Genomic DNA, 21,860 nt, shown 5'->3' with positions numbered 1-21,860 from the left:
AAAAAATTAAAAAATATTTACAAACATAAGAAAAATATTACAACAATTTTAAACTAATTACACCTACTCTAAGCCCCCTAATAAAATAACAAAGACCCCCAAAATAAAAAATGCCCTACCCTATTCTAAATTACTAAAGTTCAAAGCTCTTTTACCTTACCAGCCCTGAACAGGGCCCTTTGCGGGGCATGCCCCAAGAAGTTCAGCTCTTTTGCCTGTAAAAAAAAACATACAATACCCCCCCAACATTACAACCCACCACCCACATACCTCTAATCTAACCCAAACCCCCCTTAAATAAACCTAACAGTAAGCCCCTGAAGATCATCCTACCTTGTCTTCACCTCACCAGGTATCACCGATCCGTCCTGGCTCCAAAATCTTCATCCAACCCAAGCGGGGGATGGCGATCCATCATCCGGTGGCTGAAGAGGTCCAGAAGAGGCTCCAAAGTCTTCATCCTATCCGGGAAGAAGAGTAGATCCGGACCGGCAACCATCATCTTCCAAGCGGCATCTTCTATCTTCATCCGATGAGGACCGGCTCCATCCTGAAGACCTCCGACGCGGACCCATCTTCATCCGGCGACGGAACAGCCAATAGAATGCGAGCTCAATCTGATTGGCTGATCGGATCAGCCAATCGGATTGAACTTGATTCTGATTGGCTGATTCCATCAGCCAATCAGAATTTTCCTACCTTAATTCCGATTGGCTGATAGAATCCTATCAGCCAATCGGAATTCGAGGGACGCCATCTTGGATGACGTCCCTTAAAGGAACCTTCATTCGGCTAGTAGGCGTCGGGAGAAGAGGATGGCTCCCGAAGAAAGAAGATTGAAGATGCCGTTGATAGAAGACTTCATCCGGATCATGGACCTCTTCAGCTCCCGTTTGGATGAAGACTTCAGCCGGATCATGGACCTCTTCAGCTCCCGCTTGGATGATGACTTCAGCCGGATCATGGACCTCTTCAGCCCCCCGCTTGGGCTTGGATCAGGACATCGGAGGAGCTCTTCAGGACGGATCGGTGAACCTGGTATGGTGAAGATAAGGTAGGAAGATCTTCAGGGGCTTAGTGTTAGGTTTATTTAAGGGGGGTTTGGGTTAGATTAGGGGTATGTGGGTGGTGGGTTGTAATGTTGGGGGGGGGGTATTGTATTTTTTTTTTACAGGCAAAAGAGCTGAACTTCTTGGGGCATGCCCCGCAAAGGGCCCTGTTCAGGGCTGGTAAGGTAAAAGAGCTTTGAACTTTAGTAATTTAGAATGGGGTAGGGCATTTTTTTTATTTTGGGGGGCTTTGTTATTTTATTAGGGGGCTTAGAGTAGGTGTAATTAGTTTAAAATTGTTGTAATATTTTTCTTATGTTTGTAAATATTTTTTTATTTTTTGTAACTTAGTTCTTTTTTATTTTTTGTACTTTAGTTAGTTTATTTCTTTGTAGTTATTTGTAGGTATTGTATTTAATTAATTTATTGATAGTGTAGTGTTAGGTTTAATTGTAGGTAATTGTAGGTATTTTATTTAATTAATTTAATGATAGTATAGTGTTAGGTTTAATTGTAACTTAGGTTAGGATTTATTTTACAGGTAATTTTGTAATTATTTTAACTAGGTAACTATTAAATAGTTCTTAACTATTTAATAGCTATTGTACCTGGTTAAAATAATTACAAAGTTGCCTGTAAAATAAATATTAATCCTAAAATAGCTACAATGTAATTATAATTTATATTGTAGCTATGTTAGGATTTATTTTACAGGTAAGTTTTTAGCTTTAAATAGGAATAATTTGTTTAATAAGAGTTAATTAATTTCGTTAGATTTAAATTATATTTAATTTAGGGGGGTGTTAGTGTTAGGGTTAGACTTAGCTTTAGGGGTTAATCCATTTATTAGAATAGCGGTGAGCTCCGGTCGGCAGATTAGGGGTTAATCATTGAAGTTAGGTTTCGGCGATGTTAGGGAGGGCAGATTAGGGGTTAATACTATTTATTATAGGGTTAGTGAGGCGGATTAGGGGTTAATAACTTTATTATAGTAGCGGTGTGGTCCGCTCGGCAGATTAGGGGTTAATAAGTGTAGGCAGGTGGAGGCGACGTTGTGGGAGGCAGATTAGGGGTTAATAAATATAATATAGGGGTCGGCGGTGTTAGGGGCAGCAGATTAGGGGTACATAAGGATAATGTAAGTAGCGGCGGTTTACGGAGCGGCAGATTAGGGGTTAAAAAAATATGCAGGGGTCAGCGATAGCGGGGTCGGCAGATTAGGGGTTAATAAGTGTAAGGTTAGGGGTGTTTAGACTCGGGGTACATGTTAGGGTGTTAGGTGCAGACTTAGGAAGTGTTTACGCATAGCAAACAATGGGGCTGCGTTAGGAGCTGAACGCTGCTTTTTTGCAGGTGTTAGGTTTTTTTTTCAGCTCAAACAGCCCCATTGTTTCCTATGGGGGAATCGTGCACGAGCACGTTTTTGAGGCTGGCCGGGTCCGTAAGCAACTCTGGTATCGAGAGTTGAAGTTGCATTAAAAATGCTCTACGCTCCTTTTTTGGAGCCTAACGCAGCCTTTATGTGGACTCTCAATACCAGAGTTATTTTTATGGTGCGGCCAGAAAAAAGCCGGCGTTAGCTATGCGGGTCCTTACCGACAAAACTCTAAATCTAGCCGAGAGCGAGGTAAAAAGTATATTAATATAACTGTGTTGGTTGTGCAAAACTGGGGAATGGGTAATAAAGGGATTATCTATCTTTTTAAACAATAAAAATTATGGTGTAGACTGTCTCTTTAAGTCTTTTTACCTGTGGAATTTGATAGGTGAATTATGGATCTATAAATGTGTTGTTAAAAGGGACATGAAACACAATTTTTTTATTTCCTGATTCTGATAGAGCATACAATTTTAAACCTTCCAGTTTACTTATATAATCTAATTTGGTTTGTTCTCTTTGTATCCTTTGTTGAAAAGCATACCTAGCTAGGCTCAGGAGCTGCTGATTAATTGCTGCACATATATGCCTATATGCCTTATATTATTGACTCATCCATGTGCATTGCTGCTTCTTCAACAAAGGATACTAAAGAATTCAGCAAATTAGATAATAAACTGTAAATTTGTTACCAATTGTATGCTCTACCTGAATTATGAAAGATTTTTTTAGGGTTTGATGTCCCTGAAGGAACAGTATTCTTGCACATGTTTATTGTTTAAAAAGATAGATAATACCTTTATTACCCATTCCACAGTTTTGAATAACCAACACTGTTATATTAATATACTTTTTACCTCTGTGATTAACTTGAATTTAAGCCTCTGCAGACTGCCCCCTTATCTATTGCTTTTTACAATCTTGCATTTCAGCCATTAGCACTGACTCATAAATAACTCCAAAGAAGTGAGCACAATGTTATTTATATGACACACATGACCTAGCACTGACTAGCTGGGAAAAGCTAATAAAACGCACTGAGATAAGAGGTGGCCTTCAAGGGCTTGAAATCAGCCTATGAGCCTGGGTTTAGCTTTCAACAAAGAATACCAAGAGAACAAAGCAAATTTGATGATAAAAGTAAATTGGTAAGTTGTTTAAAATTGCATGCCCTATCTGAATCATGAAAGTTTCATTTTGACTTTACTGTCCGTATAATTATGGAGAACTTGGATTGTGATCAGAAAAACTGGACCAGCACGTTATGTATAAGATAATTTTTCACTGAAACAATAATGACAAAAGTGTAGCGTTAAAGTGTGGATAAAGCAATGGGTGTTCCTATGTTGTAACCTAAGTCTCTTTCTCTCCTAAGGCGAATTGGGGACCCTTCAAAATATTAGTGACTAAAGTGTGCAACTAATGACTATGTGAAATATAGCAATGTTCCACTTTTAGTAGGATTTGGAAAGCTCAGATTTTTCAGAATTAAATTACAGTAAAAGTGGCAAAATAAAGAAAGTTTATTGCAAAGTATTTTTTAATACTTATAAACAAACATTTTATATTGCAGTCACAAAATGTGTAATGGCCTTTTTTAGTCAAATTTAAATAAACAATAAAAAGATAAATAAAAATGCAATATATACTACTATTTATCTGCTGTATACTATAACCATTATGGGGATGTAGTAACAGTTATAGGACATAATGTCATCTTAAAGGGATATTAAACCCAATTTTTTTCTTAAATAATTCAGATAGAGCATGCAATTTTAAGCAACTTTCTAATTTACTCCTATTATCAATTTTTCTTTGTTCTCTTGCTATCTTTATTTAAAAAGCAGGAATGTAAAGCTTAGCAGCCAGACCATTTTTGGTTCAGGACCTGGGTTATGCTTGCTTATTGGTTTGCTAAATGTAGCATCCAATCAGCAAGCGCTATCCAGGGTGCTGAACCTAAAATCGTCCGGCTCCAAAGTTTTACATTCCTCCTTTTTAAATAAAGATAGCAAGAGTACAAAGACAAATTTATAATAGGAGTAAATTAAAAAGTTGCTTAAAATTGCATGCTCTATCTGAATCATGAAAGAAACAAATGGGTTTAGTGTCCCTTTAAAGGGACACTGAACCCAATTTTTTTCTTTTGTGATTCAGATAGAGCATGACATTTTAAGCAACTTTCTATTTTACTCCTATTATCAAATTTTCTTCTTTCTCTTGGTATCTTTATTTGAAATGCAATAATGTAAGTTTAGATGCCAGCCCATTTTTGGTGAATAACCTGGGTTGTTCTTGCTGATTGGTGGATACATTCATCCACCAATAAAAAAGTGCTGTCCAGAGTGCTGAACCAAAAAAGAAGCTTAGATGCCTTCTTTTTCAAATAAAGATAGCAAGTGAATGAAGAAAAATTGATAATAAGAGTAAATTAGAAAGTTGCTTAAAATTGCATGCTCTATCTGAATCACGAAAGAAAAAAAATTTGGGTTCAGTGTCCCTATAAGTATTTTATTGCTGCTTGAAGAAGTACCACTTCTGACAAGAACTAGGCCACTGGTTTTCAAACCTGTCCTCAGGCCTATCTCACAGGCCAGCCTTACAGGATTACCTTGTGTGAGAGCAGGTAAAATGTTTACTAATCAGCTGATTATTTCACCTGTGCTCTAGTTCAGATATCCTCAAAATCTGGCCTGTTAGGGAGGTCTGAGGGCAGGTTTGAAAACCAGTGAACTAGGCTGATGGTGTTTACTTTAGCACTCTATCAAACAAATGTAGCCTACATTTCTTACCTTCATCTAATACCAGGGCAGGAAATAAAAAAACAGATGCCGAGATATCCATTTTGCAATTAACAGAATGTGCACAATGTAGACAAATAATAAACCTCTAGGACAGTGCTAGCTAACCTTGGCACTCCTTTTTTTTTTTTTCCAAAAGGTTTATTGTTTTTATACATCAAATACAGTTCCAGACAATCAATCTTTCCAGATTTTTAACAAGGTCATAATATAACATTTTCATAATCTATACTTTTTGTTTCAACTAATACTTAATAAATTATATATTTGCTCTACCTTGACCACAGAAAAATTAAATCTTATAGGGAGAATACCTGTCAATGGAACATAACTTTCACAGTAATATAAGAAGGTATACCTTTTCCCCCTCTCTATTATCAAAAAGAAAGAAAGAGAAAACTAACAAACCTCTTGTCCTTTCTCCATTTCAACCACAGAAACAACAACAAAAAAAAAAAATCTATCTGTCTATCTATATTGATACCTTTCCCCCTAAGTTCTATATAAGAGGCAATCAGTTTGAATTTATAACATCTTGAAACGCATAAAAATAACTAAATCTCCCCCCCATCAAAACAAAAAAACAAAAAAAACAAAAAAAAAAAAAAAAAAAAAAAAAAAAAAAAAAAGGGACTCCTCTCCCCTCCTTCCCCCCTCTCTGTGATCTAATCTAATCAGGCTCTTCAAAAAGCCATTCCCCTCTCAACCTACAATTTTCCATATAGACTGTATTTTTGACATTTCCAATTATTTTCTTCTGCTCTTCAATCTCCCTAGTTTTAATCCAGTTTTCCCATTTACTAAAAAAGCGTGTTGTATTAATGTCAATGTGGTATAAGGTATCTTGTAATTCTATAAGAAATTGGTGATGAATAGTTTCCCCAAGGTTCCCAAAGGAGGGTGATTTAACCTGTTTCCATCCTTTTAAGTTAAGATTCCTTGCTAGCAAAATTACCATCGTTGTGAACTTCCGATTTTGCAACTGTTCTTTTTTATAGTGGAAAAAAAAGATCTGTTCTGGTTGTAAGAGCATTTGAGTTTGATAAACTTTGCTCAACCAATAATTTATCTTTCCCCAGAATCTTTGTATCTTAGGGCAAAGCCAAAAGCTGTGAATCAGATTTGTCTTTGGTTGTCTACATTTAGTACACAACGTTCCTTCCCCCGTACCACCCCATTTGGCAATCTTCTCAGGTGTGATATACACCATCCACAATAACTTTACATGCTGTTCACGCATAGGGATAGCTAGTGATGCTTCCTCCACTCTCCACGCTTTTTAATATTAATTGCATGGTTAGATTCGGGAAATACAGTTCCCTCCATTTTACAGTTCCAGTTTCAATATATATTTTGTAGTTTATATTATTTATTAGATTGTATAACAAAGATATTGAATATTTGCCACACTTAATAAGATTAATTACCGGAACTAGTGGTAAAAGATCCCAGTTGTTCCCTTGTGTTTGTATTAATTTGAGGCAATAGTGCCTAATTTGTAAAAACGAGAAAAAATGTTTCTCTGAGAGGAGGTATTTATTTTTAATTATTTCAAAATCTTCAACCTGAATTATACCCTGATTATTTTTTGTTTATTGAATAACATTAGATAATCCCTTTTCTTGCCAGACTGAAAATATTTTAGAGGAGAGACCTTGTTTGAATTCTAAATTTCCTTTGATAGATAAATAACGTGTTGCGTAGGGATATATACCTTAATATTTACAGGTTCTGTGCCATGCTACAACTGTGTCCCTAAGCAAATCTATTCTTTTAACATATGGAGGGAGGTTTTTAACCTCTAGATGGAGAATGTTTTTTAAATATAAAGGTTTTATCAAACCATTCTCTATCTCTGGTAAGGTAAAATGATTACTCTCCAAAAGCCAATCTAGAGCAATCTTTGTCACTGCCACAAGGTTGTATATTATTAAATTAGGGAGACCCAGGCCCAGATATTCTTTTTTAAGTACTACTATTCGTCCATATATATTCCTTGATTGCCTGATTAAATATCTTAATCTCGTGTTTCCTAATTAGTAAAGGAATGTTCGGAAAAAGATACAATAACCTTGGGAGTGCTATCATTTTAAGTAAATTTATTTTACCAGAGATAGAAAGTGGAAGGGAGGTCCATCTTTTGAGGGTTTCGCAAAATTGTCTAATACCATTGCCAATATTCAGAGCATACCATTCTGAAGGATCGCTAGATATTTTAACCCCCAGATATGTCATATATTTAGTTACTTCTTTAAATATTTTTGTTTCTGATTTTTGTTTTTTTTGAAGCCATAATACTTCAGATTTAGACTGATTAATATGATACCCTGAAAAAGAGCCGTAGTTTTCTATAATCTGGCATATTTTGTTAAAGTTTTTGTTTGAGTTTCTAGAAAATACCAATAGATCATCTGCATAGACCGCCAACTGTATTTTCTTACCACCCATTTCAATCCCTTGTATATTCTTTCTCATCAAAGCAATCAGTAAAGGTTCCAAAGCAATATTAAAAATCAAGGGCGACAAAGGACATCCCTGCCTTGTCCCTCTTAAGAGGGGGAAGTAGGATGTTTTGTTACCATTAATAATTATCGCAGCCCTAGACTCACTATAAAGTTTCCTAATTAAGTTAAGACTATTACCTCTATATCCAAATTTTATAAGAGAAGTAACAAGGTGGTCCCATGTGACAGAATCAAAAGCTTTACTTGCATCCAGCGATACTATTGAAATATCCTCTTTATTAGCTTTTTTATTATAATTGTCATTATACCATTGGTCTGAGATTGTTAAAAAGACTTTCCTTAAGTTAACATTTGAAGACCTTCCTTTCATGAAACCTGTTTGATCCGAATGTATTATTGTGTCCAGTGAAACCTGTATCCTTTTGGCTAGTATACTAGTCATTATTTTATAATCAATGTTGAGTAGTGAGATGGGTCTATAGGAGTCTATTAGTTGTGGATCTTTTCCCGGTTTAGGTATGACTATTATTGTGGATTCGTTAAAGTCAGCTGATGGTTCCAATTGTCCATTCCAGAGCCCATTCAGCAGAGCATTTAATGTCGGGGTTATTTCCCCTATAAGAATTTTGTAAAACTCGGATGGGAGACCATCCGGACCTGCCGCTTTATTATTTGCCATTGTTTTGATTATTTGTCTTATTTCATTTTCTGTAATGGGTTCATTAATTTTTGTTAGACAGTCACTTTCTAGCTTTGGAACTGTCAAAGATTTCCAAAATGTCTCCTTTATAGTAAAATTAATATGCTGTGCTGAATAGAGCTCCGTAAAGTATTCAAGGAAGGCTTTTTGTATATCCTCTGTCTGGGTCCATGTGTGATCTTTATTTTTAATTTTTTTTATAAAACTTTTAGTTTTATGATTTTTATCAATTCATGCTAGAAAGCTGCCCACCTTGTTACCATACCTATAAAACTGTGCGCAAGATTTTATATTTTCTCTGATTTCATTTTGCATAAGGTAATTGTCTCTGTCTTTTTTAGCCTGAATATATTGTTGCCAATTATCTGCAGTTTTTGCCTGAATATATCTAGAATATTTGTTAATCAAACAATTAGTTATCTGCTGTCTATATGCATGCGTTTTTTTATTTTGTTTTATTTGGTACGCCAGAATTTTGCCTCTTAATACAGCTTTCGCGGCGTTCCAATATATATGAGTTTTATTAAAAGAACTATTGTTAAACTGTTTGTATTCAGCCCATTTAGATTTTAGAAAATTTATAAACTTACTATTTTTTGCTAAATATTTCGGAAAGAAGAACTGGTTGGATTTCCGACTCTTTTGTTTAGGATCTAATGTGATTGAGATAGGGGCATGGTCTGATATAGTTATTATGTCAATAAGTGTTTCATGGATTCAATCTGTTAACATCTCTGAAGTAAGGAAATAATCTATTCTAGATAAAGGTTTTTTTTATTTTCGAAAGACATGTATACTCTCTTTCATCAGGATGTCTGATTCTATATATATCAATTAATTTTAAATCTTGCTGAAACCTCTTTATAAGACGAGACTCTCTTTTTCTTCTCGCTATTGTAGATTTATCTAGTGATTTTTGCCTAGTTGCTTGCTCTATGTTGCCTCTACTTCTATCTACTATAGTATTGGGTGCGATATTAAAATCTCCTCCAATAATTATAGTATTTGTGGAGTGTATTAACAGCTTATCCCGCATATTCTGCCAAAAGTCTACATTCTCATCATTTCGGCCATATACATTGCATATAACGATCTTCCTATCCGCAATTTTAGCTTCTAATATGATATATCTTCCTTCCTCATCTCTCTCTAATTTATCAATTTTATAGTCTATTGTTTTACTAAACAAAATAGCCACTCCTTTTTTCCTTTGGTGCCCTGTGTTGTATATAACCTCTTTGACCCATCCCCCTTTTAATTTAATAGCCTCTTCCCCTTTTTGGTGTGTTTCCTGCAAGAGCAGTATCTGAGCACCTAATTTTTTTGCGTATCTCAGGATGGATTTACGTTTCATGGGTGATGTAATTCCGCCTATATTCCACGGAACTACTTTAAGACTAATTTTCTCTAATCTGTGGGTTTAGCTATTTCTAACATAATTCATCCATAGCTGTAAAGTATTTGCAAGATAAGGCACCAATAATAGCAAACAAGAGAGAAAAAATATAGAGAAGGGGGGGGGGGGAGGAGGGAAGAAAAAAAAGAAAAAAAAAGAAAACCCCCCACAAATCTATCACTGTAAATTACCAGAACTTCTTTAATTCCCTTTATTTCACTGGAGGACTTCCTCTTTCCTTTCAGTTTCCCCTTAAAGGGGATTTTTTTCCCCATAGCTTAATTTTATTCTGAACATTTTTCTAAAAACGAAATTTATATACATTACACTCTTTTATGTGTTAAACATACAAAATAAAACCAGTACCAAAAGATTTAAAGAAAGCAGGGACAGGGTTTATGTTGCAAGACCTTATTGTCTCTCTAAGCTGTCTTTGTGATCTTTGAGAAACTCATTTACTTCCTCTACATCTGTGAATACCCTATTCCCTGTAGTAGTGTGTATACTAAGTCTAGCTGGGCATAAGAGTCTGACTCTCCAACCTTCTTGTATTAGTTTGGTACATATTGGCGCAAGAGTTCGCCGTTTATTAGATGTCTCATAAGAAAAGTCATTAAATAATAAGAGTTTCCTACCCCTATAATTAATTTCTCCATTTGCCTTCCGATAGGCGTTCATAATTTTAATTTTTTCCTGAAAATTCAGCAGTTTCATAATGACCGGTCTACCTGTTTTATTCCTTCCCTCCTCTTGTCTTTCTGGACCTATTCTGTGTATTCTCTCAATTGTTATATTTTGAGTTTCTATACCAATATTTAATAGACCCATTAAATCTACCTCCACAAATCTCTTGAGATCTTTCTCCTGAATATCCTCCGTCAGGCCAATAAGGCGCAAGTTATTTCTTCTGGCCCTGTTCTCTAGGTCCTCAAGTTTATTTTTCATGTTTTCAATCTGGGTGGACATAGTACGTAATGTCTGTTCCCTCTGTAGGGCCCCATCCTCAATATCTGATATTCTTTTTTATGCATATGTGAGTCTGGTTGCGAATTGTTTTACTTCAAGTGTTAGTGAAGTGATATTGTTTTGAATTAAGTCAAACTCAAGCTGCTTAATTAATTCTTCATTGTTAGAACTTTGTGCGAGATTTATTTCCCCCATTCCCCCCTGTGCTTCTTGTGAAATTCTATTCCCTTTTTTTCTTGATTTTTACTTCGGGAAGACATACCTGGTGAAGTGATTTTGCTTTTATTTAAATATTTTTCCATAAATATATGTGTTCTCCTCCTTTACCCCTCAGTTAAGTGATATCCCCTTGTGTTGAGGAAGTAAGACTATATGTGAGTAGATAATACCAGACTATGTAATTATTCTTGAGGGATTTTTAGGCCCACGTCTATTAGTAAGGGGATGTAGATTACTTTTCCAAGTTAAGTTAGATTGTAGACTACCCCTTTAGACAAACATAGACATATTTGTTCGTGTTTACTGTTTTCCCTTCTACCTTCAGCTATGTAAGCTGGGTATGTAATGTTCAAATTTTACTTGTAACTATCAAGTGCGAGGTCCTTCACCAGACTAATTTAAAATATTTGACGCCTACTTAGATGGAAAGATTATATGTGAGTGAGTTTGAATTATACCTTCCAAAATTTTAATACTATATGTACCAAGCCTATTTTACATAATTTCTTGAAATCAGGTTTAACCCCAATTACTTTTATTAGCTTTTACCACACCTTTATATATAAAACCTCTAAAATTGCTTTTAGTTCTCTATCAAACTTATCAACCACAAAAGGAACTTGATTTTTTATAAAAGGTCTCTAAGAGCAAGTTCATATAAAGTAGTTCGGTGTTAAACTAATTTTGTCAGGTTAAGACATGGGAGTAAGATTTTTCTGCTATTCCAAACTATTTATGGCTTATAGAGTTTTAACGACCCTTAATTTAACTCTCCTCTTCTGCAAAGTTTTGTTTACAGGGCCTTGTGTACAATTGATAATTATAAATACTTAGAAAAATATAGAACCTTAGCCCTAAAAAAAAAGACACTAATAGGTTTCTATTCCTTATAGAGTGTAAAGCAAAGATATCCCCTGCAAGTTTGAATCCTGAGATGATTTTTTTTTATCTTGGGGAGTAGAGCTAGCTCATTTGTATATTGTCGCCTTTTTCACCTTAGCTTTAAACCCTATATTGCTTTGCAAAGTACAGCATACCGGAATATCCTGAGTATCTAAATGTTAGACATGTATAGTATCACTTGATATTACAATCAGTTACATATTATCATGGCTTTTAACACTATAACAAAATTATCAGGCAAAACAAAAACAAAAAAAAACATCAAAGAATCATGAATTATATAACTCTTTTAACCCAGGGTTGCCCCCAGGGCCATGTTCGGTGGAAAGTCCCTTTAACCAATATCTTTGTACAGGAGAAGTGATTGTTCCACTACTGGTGTTATTATACCAAAAGTTGCTTGGAAATGTTTTTAATTCCCACTTCTTATTTTTGTAAACAAGCAATGAAAAAAAAGAAAACGTCTCTCTGGGCTTTCTTTTCTCTTCTTTTTTCCTTTTTTCTTTTCTCCTTCTTTCCACTTCCCTCTCCTTCCTTCTCTCTCCACCCCCTCTCTTACTCCTCTTATTTCTCTCTCTTTCCTTTATTTCCAGCAGCAAGCCCAGCTAATAGTCTATGTTTTAGCCAATCTCCTTTTTTTTCCTTTTCTTCTCTCTTTCCCCTTTTAGACCAATTGCTTGCTCTACTTTCCATTGTAAGTGCTCTCTTTATCTTGCTTTCTTACAGGGAAGGCTTTTGATTACTCATGTACTGGTAATCTTCAGTCAGGACCTTTACTCTTCTGGGGGTTGCGCTGCACTGGAAGGGGTGGGGGGATAAGTAACCTATGTCAGGCCCTACTCTCGCAGGAGCTCTAGTATGTTCACAATATGGCTCTACACCTGACACCCCCCCTCTACCATTTGTATGCAGTCACTGTTTCAGCAAAGTTATTGGATAAAAGCAGATTCAAACTTATCTTGTTTTGTAGAGTTGTTTCTAGGATCTGTGGCTCCTCCACACAGCAGGACTTTTCTCTCCTGCAGCTCCTCCAAGTATGTAGACTTACTGGCAGGTCGAGGTGATGTCGTGCTCAGGATCCCTTTAGACGCTGGCAGACAAGTGACACTTGTCTCCCTTCCTCCGGGGCCAAGATATTGATGTCTGTGATACCTTTCCCACTGCTATGTCCGCTCACCAACTGCTGCGTGTGTCTCTGGGGGCTCTCAAGATAGTCACTGGAGATGGGGCATATAGGCCGATGTCAGCAGGCTCTGCAGGGCTGTCGGCCTCCTTAACGGCAACTACGGGTCCTGGGCTGGGTAGTTTCGGCCCGCCTATAGGCACTCGATGCCGCGGCTCCTTTCTTAGGCCTCTAAAAGCAGACAGCGTACTTCACACGTGTCTGCTTGCTTGGCCCCTCCTACCGGAAGTCGTTAACCTTGGCACTCCTGACGTTTCATGAGCTACATTTCCTATGATGCTCAACAAGACTGCAGAGTGCCTAAGCATCATGGGAAATGAAATCTTAAAACATCTGGTGTGCCAAGGTTAAATATCACTGCTCTAGGACTATTGTGCAAAAACTCCAAGTGAAAGTTTTTTTGCCATTATATTTTCGCTTTCTATAGTATTCCCATACCATTAACGTTCACATAGTATATATCATTTGTAAATTGGGGATACATTTATTCCAAGCAAACATTTCTCACACTGGGTTGACTGAGATTCCAAAATACCATTTTACACCATTAGAACTTACAGTTCTGCAAGAATGAAGCGGTTTATTAATTTCAATGGTAGAAATGGCACTTTTTTACAAAAGGCCCATTATTGTAAATGGGAATATATTTTTATGCAAGATATTAATGTGCCGTACTGTTCAACTTGTTCCTAGACCAAAACTGTGCAAAATTAAAAACGCGTTTTTGATTTTTTTTTTTAACAATAAACAAAGTTATAAAAAAATGTATAATGAATTGTACAGTATATTAAATGTAAATAACACTTCATACACAAATGTACTGTATACCCATAATGCCCCAGGTCAAATATATAAATAACTAATTTGCAAGCTTTGCTATTGTTTTGAAAGTGAAAAGGTTAATGTAACATATGTCAATTGTCATCTTCATTGTACAATGTACAATGGCATTGATGCAAACACCTGCTGAGAGGTCCTTGTATTTGTATAACGTGAAACTGCTAGTTTTATGGTCATTTGCGCTCACGCAAGAAAACATTATTTTCAATTTTAATAAAAGCAGAGATACTCACAGTATACTTGCAGTATGAATTTAACTAAAGCACAATTTATGTTAGAAATCTCTCACAAAATACCGCCGCTCCGTACCTAGGCCTATATGTTTTGTTAACAAGATGACGGTGGTTAGCTGTATCTACTAAAATTCTCTGCTGATATCTGTTGGAAGGTAACACAAATGTGTGTGATTAAAGCCGCAATTGGAAGATGTTCTAATTTGTTAGAGCATTTTAATGGCACTATTGATTGACTGTAACTATATGTTTAACCTCCATAATTAGAGTCATCTCCTGGTCAGCGCAATACACTGCTGAGCATTAACTCAATCATGCCACGTTGAGCTGTTGACCAGTTGTGCATTGCTGATCCGGAGAAGATTTTAACTATGTGTTTAACCTCTTTCTGGGGGGGCTAAAAATCATTGTACAAGGCAAGCAACAATGCAATAAGAAAGTGTTCAAACACATTATAGCATTTTCTAATTGCAGCTACAGGTATATGTCCCTTTAAACAGAGGTTTCCAGAGATCCCAACAGTCCTTCTGTTTGTGGGATGGTCCCAGTTTAGAGGAGATTCACAGAACAAAACTGAACATCACCTAAACCCTTACTAGAAACAACCAACTCAGCCTACTTACTGTACAGCTACCTCCTGACTCTGCCTTGCACTACCCTGTATTTGCACCTAGAGCACAGAACCTCCACTCCAGATCTCACTGTCATGGGTTAAAAAAAAATGTCAGGTTTGTAGCAGGTTAAACACAATACAGAAACAGGAGTTTATTTTCAAGCCGGCAACAGTATTCACAAAAGAGCGAGCTTGAGCTGGTGACCACGTCTGAGGGAAATAAAGCAACACTCCATGGATGACATACAACATACTCAAAATGAAAAGGATGAAGAGTAGATTTTGGTTGTCGCATTTCTAACTATTTATTTTAAATTAAATAATGAATGAAAATAATAGCTGCCACTATTATCACTAGACTGTCATGATTAAAAAGGTTCATTCTGGGGACATTGGAACAGTGTGTTAAAAAACAGAATTATCCCACTTCAGACGGTGCATCTGGTTACCCTACCCATAAATCACAAAAGGTACTTATTGTAGAGAGCTTCCACAGTTGAACATCAGCAGTTTTTGTTGCCACTCTCCCTGCAAGAAAAAAACGGGTTTCTCACATGTAGAATATAGGCACATAGAACGTAAAAGGAGGGATAACTGATTAGTACTAAAGAGAGGCTAATTGGCATCTTGGGGCCAAGTCAGAGTTCAAAGGGATTACCTGGAACATGTGGCATAACAAATAGATATTTCTTAATAAATTATTCAAAAAGAATACAATCTGTAGGCTATACATACTAAAACATTGATTTGTGAATTACAAGACAATAATTAGAACTATAAACATTACTGTGTACCCTCTTCAAATGGCTTATTTGATTATTAAAGGTACATGAAACCCATTTTTTTCTTTCTTGATTCAAATAGAGCATGCAATTTTAAGCAACTTTCTAATTTTCTCCTATTATACATTTTTCTTAGTTCTTTTGGTGTCTTTATTTTAAAAAATCATGAATATAAGCTTAGGAGCCAGCCCATTTTTGGTTCAGACCTTGGGTAGCGCTTGTTAATTGGTTGCTACATTTATATTCATATCTCTTAAATTATTGTTCCATTTATCTAGCAAGATAAGACAAATTTGCAAAAAAAGTATAATCAGTTTATGATTAAAGGAATCCACAAATGTAAATGATGTATTGAAATTTAATATTGCATCTGTTAAATATGAAAGGATAAGTAGGATACAAAAAAATCTTAGTTCCTTATGATGGGAGAGAATAGCCTACAGTAAAAGCACATATAATTATTTATGTCTCATTCCAAGGACATGACTAATGATGGGTTAATCTCTTGAGAATAAGAGGGAATATTTCCCCAGCAGCAAAAGGATGTTCTCTGTACAGTAAAACCAACACATATACTGGTAAGAGAAACATGTTAATAATGCCTGTAAAGTATTTCTTATAGTGTGCTTAAGGGAATGTAAATTTTGTCTTCTTATCCCAGTTTTAATTTAAAAGCACAGGTGATTTTTGCAGCATTTTAAAATGTCTTGTTTATTTGCAAGTAGATGCACTCCAACACCTCCTATTTTGTGTGTGTATGTGTGTGTGTGTATATATATATATATATATATATATATATATATATATGTATATATATATATATATATATATATATGTGTGTGTGTGTATATATCTGTGTGTGTGTATATATATATATATATATATATATATATATATATATATATATATATATATATATATATATATATATATATATATATATATAGTTATTTTTTATTTCATACATATTAAGAAACCCATGCCCCAGCCACATTAGTGCATCAGCGAGAAAAAAAAAAAAGTAAGAAATGCTAATGAAACCTTTAAATACAAAGTTTTTGAAAAGCCAGAAATAGCCCACAGGCTTCTAATGATACAGCTAAACCTAATTAAGCAATAAAATAATGCTTGGACTTAAGAAATTATAAAGGACAAGTCAGATAATATATTTTTAAATCTATTATCTAACTCATATTTACAGTCTAGTATTCCGGTAGGACTACAAATTGTTTTCTAAAAATTCTTGCTTTTTTAATTTCATTATAAAATATAAGATGTTTTTTATCTTGTACTGCACAAAACCAATAACATTTCAAACTGTAAAATACATAACAACCAATTAAAACACAGATGGATTTGTCATCATTCATTATTGGGAGATGTCCATAGTATGCTGTCTGTAAAGGGAATCTGCTGAAAAGCAGACTTGAAGTAAAAAAGTGTGCCATTGTGAACCTCATTTGCATATCTTACCCAGAATCCTTTGCTGCATTGGAAACAATGTAATTCAGAGGTTTTCTGTGGGAAAAACAAGCCTTCTGACCTGTCTAGATTTATGAATGAACTACACAAGTTATTTTTTCTATATTTTGTGCGTAGTGGAGGATTTTAAACCCACTTTTTATCTCCCCCTAATTTTAAATGTTGTATTTTGTCCAGAAATCAACTTCACCTAGCAGTGATTCAATCCTTCTCCCAGCTGATGAGTGGCAAAAACCACGAAACAGTCTGTCCTGGGATGGTTATGAATCACTGCACTAACCCTAGCTAAGCTCATAAACTGTGTGAACAGCGATGCTTTGGCGTAAAGGGAATCTGCTGAAAAGCAGACTTGAAGTAAAAAAGTGTGTCATTGTGAACCTCATTTGCATATCTTACTTAGAATCCTTTGCTGCATTGCATTCCCACATAGGTTTTTGTGGGAAAAACAAGCCTTCTGGCCTGTCTAGATTTGTTAATGAACTACACAAGTTATTTATCTATACAGTGGGGCAAAAAAGTATTTAGTCAGCCACCAATTGTGCAAGTTCTCCCACTTAAGAAGATGAGAGAGGCCTGTAATTTTCATCATAGGTATACCTCAACTATGAGAGACAAAATGTGGAAACAAATCTAGACAATCACATTGTCTGATTTGGAAAGAATTTATTTGCAAATTATGGTGGAAAATAAGTATTTGGTCATCTACAAACAAGCAAGATATCTGGCTCTCACAGACCTGTATCTTCTTCTTTAAGAGCCTCCTCTGTCCTCCACTCATTACCTGTATTAATGGCACCTGTTTGAACTTGTTATCAGTATAAAAGACACCTGTCCACAACCTCAAACAGTCACACTCCAAACTCCACTATGGTGAAGACCAAAGAGCTGTTGAAGGACACCAGAAACAAAATTGTAGACCTGCACCAGGCTGGGAAGACTGAATCTGCAATAGGCAAGCAGCTTGGTGTGAAGAAATCAACTGTGGGAGCAAGAATTAGAAAATGGAAGACATACAAGACCACTGATAATCTCCCTCGATCTGGGGCTCCACGCAAGATCTCACCCTGTGGGGTCAAAATGATCACAAGAACAGTGAGCAAACATCCCAGAACCACACGGGGAGACCTAGTGAATGACCTGCAGAGACCTGGGACCAACGTAACAAAGGCTACCAGCAGTAACACACTACGCCGCCAGGGACTCAGATCCTGCAGTGCCAGACGTGTCCCCCTGCTTAAGCCAGTACATGTCCGGGCCCATCTGAAGTATGCTAGAGAGCATTTGGATGATCCAGAAGTGGATTGGGAGAATGTCATATGGTCAGATGAAACCAAAGTAGAACTGTTTGGTAGAAACACAACTCGTCATGTTTGGAGGAGAGAGAATGCTGAGTTGCAACCAAAGAACACCATACCTACTGTGAAGCATGGGGGTGGCAACATCATGCTTTGGGGCTGTTTCTCTGCAAAGGAAACAGGACGACTGATCCGTGTACATGAAAGAATGAATGGGGCCATGTATCGTGAGATTTTGAGTGCAAACCTCCTTCCATCAGCAAGGGCATTGAAGATGAAACATGGCTGGGTCTTTCAGCATGACAATGATCCCAAACACACTGCCCGGGCAACGAAGGAGTGGCTTCGTAAGAAGCATTTCAAGGTCCTGGAGTGGCCTAGCAAGTCTCCATATCTCAACCCTATAGAAAACCTTTGGAGGGAGTTGAAAGTCCGTGTTGCCCAGCGACGGCCCCAAAACATCACTGCACTAGAGGAGATCTGCATGCAGGAATGGGCCAACATACCAGCAACAGTGTGTGACAACTTTGTGAAGACTTACAGAAAACGTTTGACCTCTGTCATTGCCAACAAAGGATATGTAACAAAGTATTGAGATGAACTTTTGATATTGACCAAATACTTATTTTCCACCATAATATGCAAATACATTCTTTCCAAATCAGACAATGTGATTGTCTGGATTTGTTTCCACATTTTGTCTCTCATAGTAAAGGTAATACCTATGATGATAATTACAGGCCTCTCTCATCTTCTTAAGTGGGAGAACTTGCACAATTGGTGGCTGCCTAAATACTTTTTTGCCCTACTGTATTTTGTGCGTAGTGGAGGATTTAAAACCCACTTTTTACCTCCCCCTAATTTCAAATATATATAGGAACAATGTATAGTTTTATTTTTTAATAACATTGTGCTGATTTTCAGATTCCTAACCAAGCCCCAAAGTATCAGATGTATCAGTATTCCGACGTGCATTGAATTCAACTGCACTTAAGTGAACGCGTTTATTTTCAACCTGTAACACGTGCACTACTTCTGACGCACGCAAGAGCCACAATAAACCCCATTATGCTCACACGCAACTGTAATCCAGCCTTATATTATTTAAGAATGTTTGATGTAATGTGTATATATATAAAAATGTGTTTTTAACTTTTGGCGTGTTCTTTTCTTTTTAGGAAGAAGATTTCATGTGTCGGGTATTAATATCCCATAGAAGGCAGTAGCTAAATCTTTTTTTATTTTACTAAAGTAGTTTTTTTTTACTTTTCACTTTGCTTTTTTAACTACTGATGGCATTTTTAATATTGTATTTTTATAGCAGCTATAGGTTTTCAGTGTTCTATACGTGTTTAGTTCTAATATCGCAACTGCACTTTGCTAAACCTGTACAGTACTGTGTAAACTTACTTTGACTGAATAAATATCTTATATTCTTATAATTGATGTCTTTTAATTTATATGAAACAATGGTATATTACAATGATATGTATATACCCTGTGTATATCTGGACAGATTGAAAAGGAGACAGAGAGGGAATACCGGATGTCTAACGAGGAGGACTCTCTTCAAAGCCGGTACCTGTGTGATGTGTTACTCTGTATATGTTTCCCTCAATTTATGAAGAGGTTGATTTTGTGAGTGTGCGTTTGGCTTGTTAAATAAGTGTGATATATGTTTATCATACATACTGCACTTAGATCTCCCTTGTGTGGCGTTTCTATTTTGTCTCTGCTACAGATTTGATGGTCTTTGATAAATGGCAAATTTGTGTTCTCTTTCCTTTTTAACCTCAATAAAAATAATATTTAAAAAAAAATTTTGTTATGTACCATGAGGTTTGAATCTTTTGGCTGAGTTTTAAACCTCATAATGTAGCAGTTTCACAATTTACATTATGAGAACTGTTAAAATCCTGTTATAGAAGGTGTATGTTGCAGCCATTTTTTCTTATAAAACATAATTTCCTGCATTTTAGGAAAATTTCACTAAATCAGTAAGCACTGAGCAGTGTTTTCTCAATTAATAAAAAATACTTTAAAAAATTTTAAAGTTACAAAAACTGTATATATATAACGGAGCAATCATGCCCTGAATACACATAATGCTCATATACAAATAGCATTCAGATTGTCTAACACTTATCAGTATGGTTCATTTTACACATGTAAATGATTTTTTCCCTTTCATGCTTTACAAAGGGATCATTACAAACACCACAATGTTTGTAAAAAAAAACATTTTTGACACCATTTTGTCCCATCTTTGTGCACTACCATCTCCTCTTGAAGTGTAATTTTGGGCACAGTTTGGCAGTGGTAAATGGATAATTTGTGCAGTGTAAATTATTGTTTATCGGTTCCCATTGATTTTAAGTGGGAGATGAAAATAGTAATTGGCAGCTGATATTTAAGAAACGCTAAACAAGAAAAAAAGGTACTATGTAAACCGCCTAGGGGCATTAAGCATTAAAACAGAAAAAGATACCACCAATAATTCACTAGCAGCAACAATATAAACATGGCCTATGTCAAATGTCAGTTTTCTATCTATATTCTATTTCATCACTTTAAGAACAAATCTGAACCTAAATATTGACTATGCTTGTTAGATATATGTACTCATTTAAATCACTCATCTACACCTAACTACACCACTAATTTGAATTTGAGGTAGTCAACCAGTTCATTAGTTATAATTATATAATTTTGTTACTTTGTTATCTAATGTTTTGCTTGTTATTTGAATGTAATTCAAATAAATGTATTTAATTATTTTTAGTGATTATTATCACCATTCAAATTTCTATACGGAGGAAGACATGTAATAGACTGCAGTTGTATTTGTGCTAATATAATAATATGAATGCAGTGCATGAAACTTTGTAGGTATCAGTTGATACCATCCTGCTTTGGGACTGAATCCATTTGATAAAGGTACCAGTTAGACCCCGAAACGTCATGGTATTTTTTATGGTCTTTCTTGAATAAAATTGATATTTTCCTACAAAATCCAGTGAGTGCTGACTGATGAGGAATATTATATTTACTTTTTGACATGTAGCACCCTGGTATATACTACTATTGCAGGTGTGTATATCCTACTTTTGGGACTAATATATATATATGTGTGTATCCAAGCTGGAATATTCTAAATATTGCATGGAATGTGTCAGATTTGGCTCTTTTTTCTCCACTTTTTTGTGTCATACCAATACAAACAAAATAAATGAACATGAGAATGCCTAAACATTTGTAATTGCATAAATTTTCTGGGCGAAGTGGTGCATTATCTGATTGAAATGCAGGGGTGCCAACATTTTTGGCCATGACTATATATATATATATATATATATATATATATATATATATATATATATATATATATATATATATATATATGAATGATACAAAGAAAAAAGCGAGGACTCAGGAACTTGAAGTCAGGTGACTTTATTTGATACACAAGGTGAGTAGCACTAACACAGGTGTGCAAGGGGTGCTAGATCTGACGCGTTTCGCGCATGCTCACATGCGCTTCATCAGAGATCATAA

The sequence above is a fragment of the Bombina bombina genome, chromosome 6 (genome assembly GCF_027579735.1).
Source record: "Bombina bombina isolate aBomBom1 chromosome 6, aBomBom1.pri, whole genome shotgun sequence".
Lineage (NCBI taxonomy): Eukaryota > Metazoa > Chordata > Amphibia > Anura > Bombinatoridae > Bombina > Bombina bombina.
The sequence above is the reverse complement of the archived record's forward strand: the minus strand, read 5'-3'. Positions refer to the sequence as shown.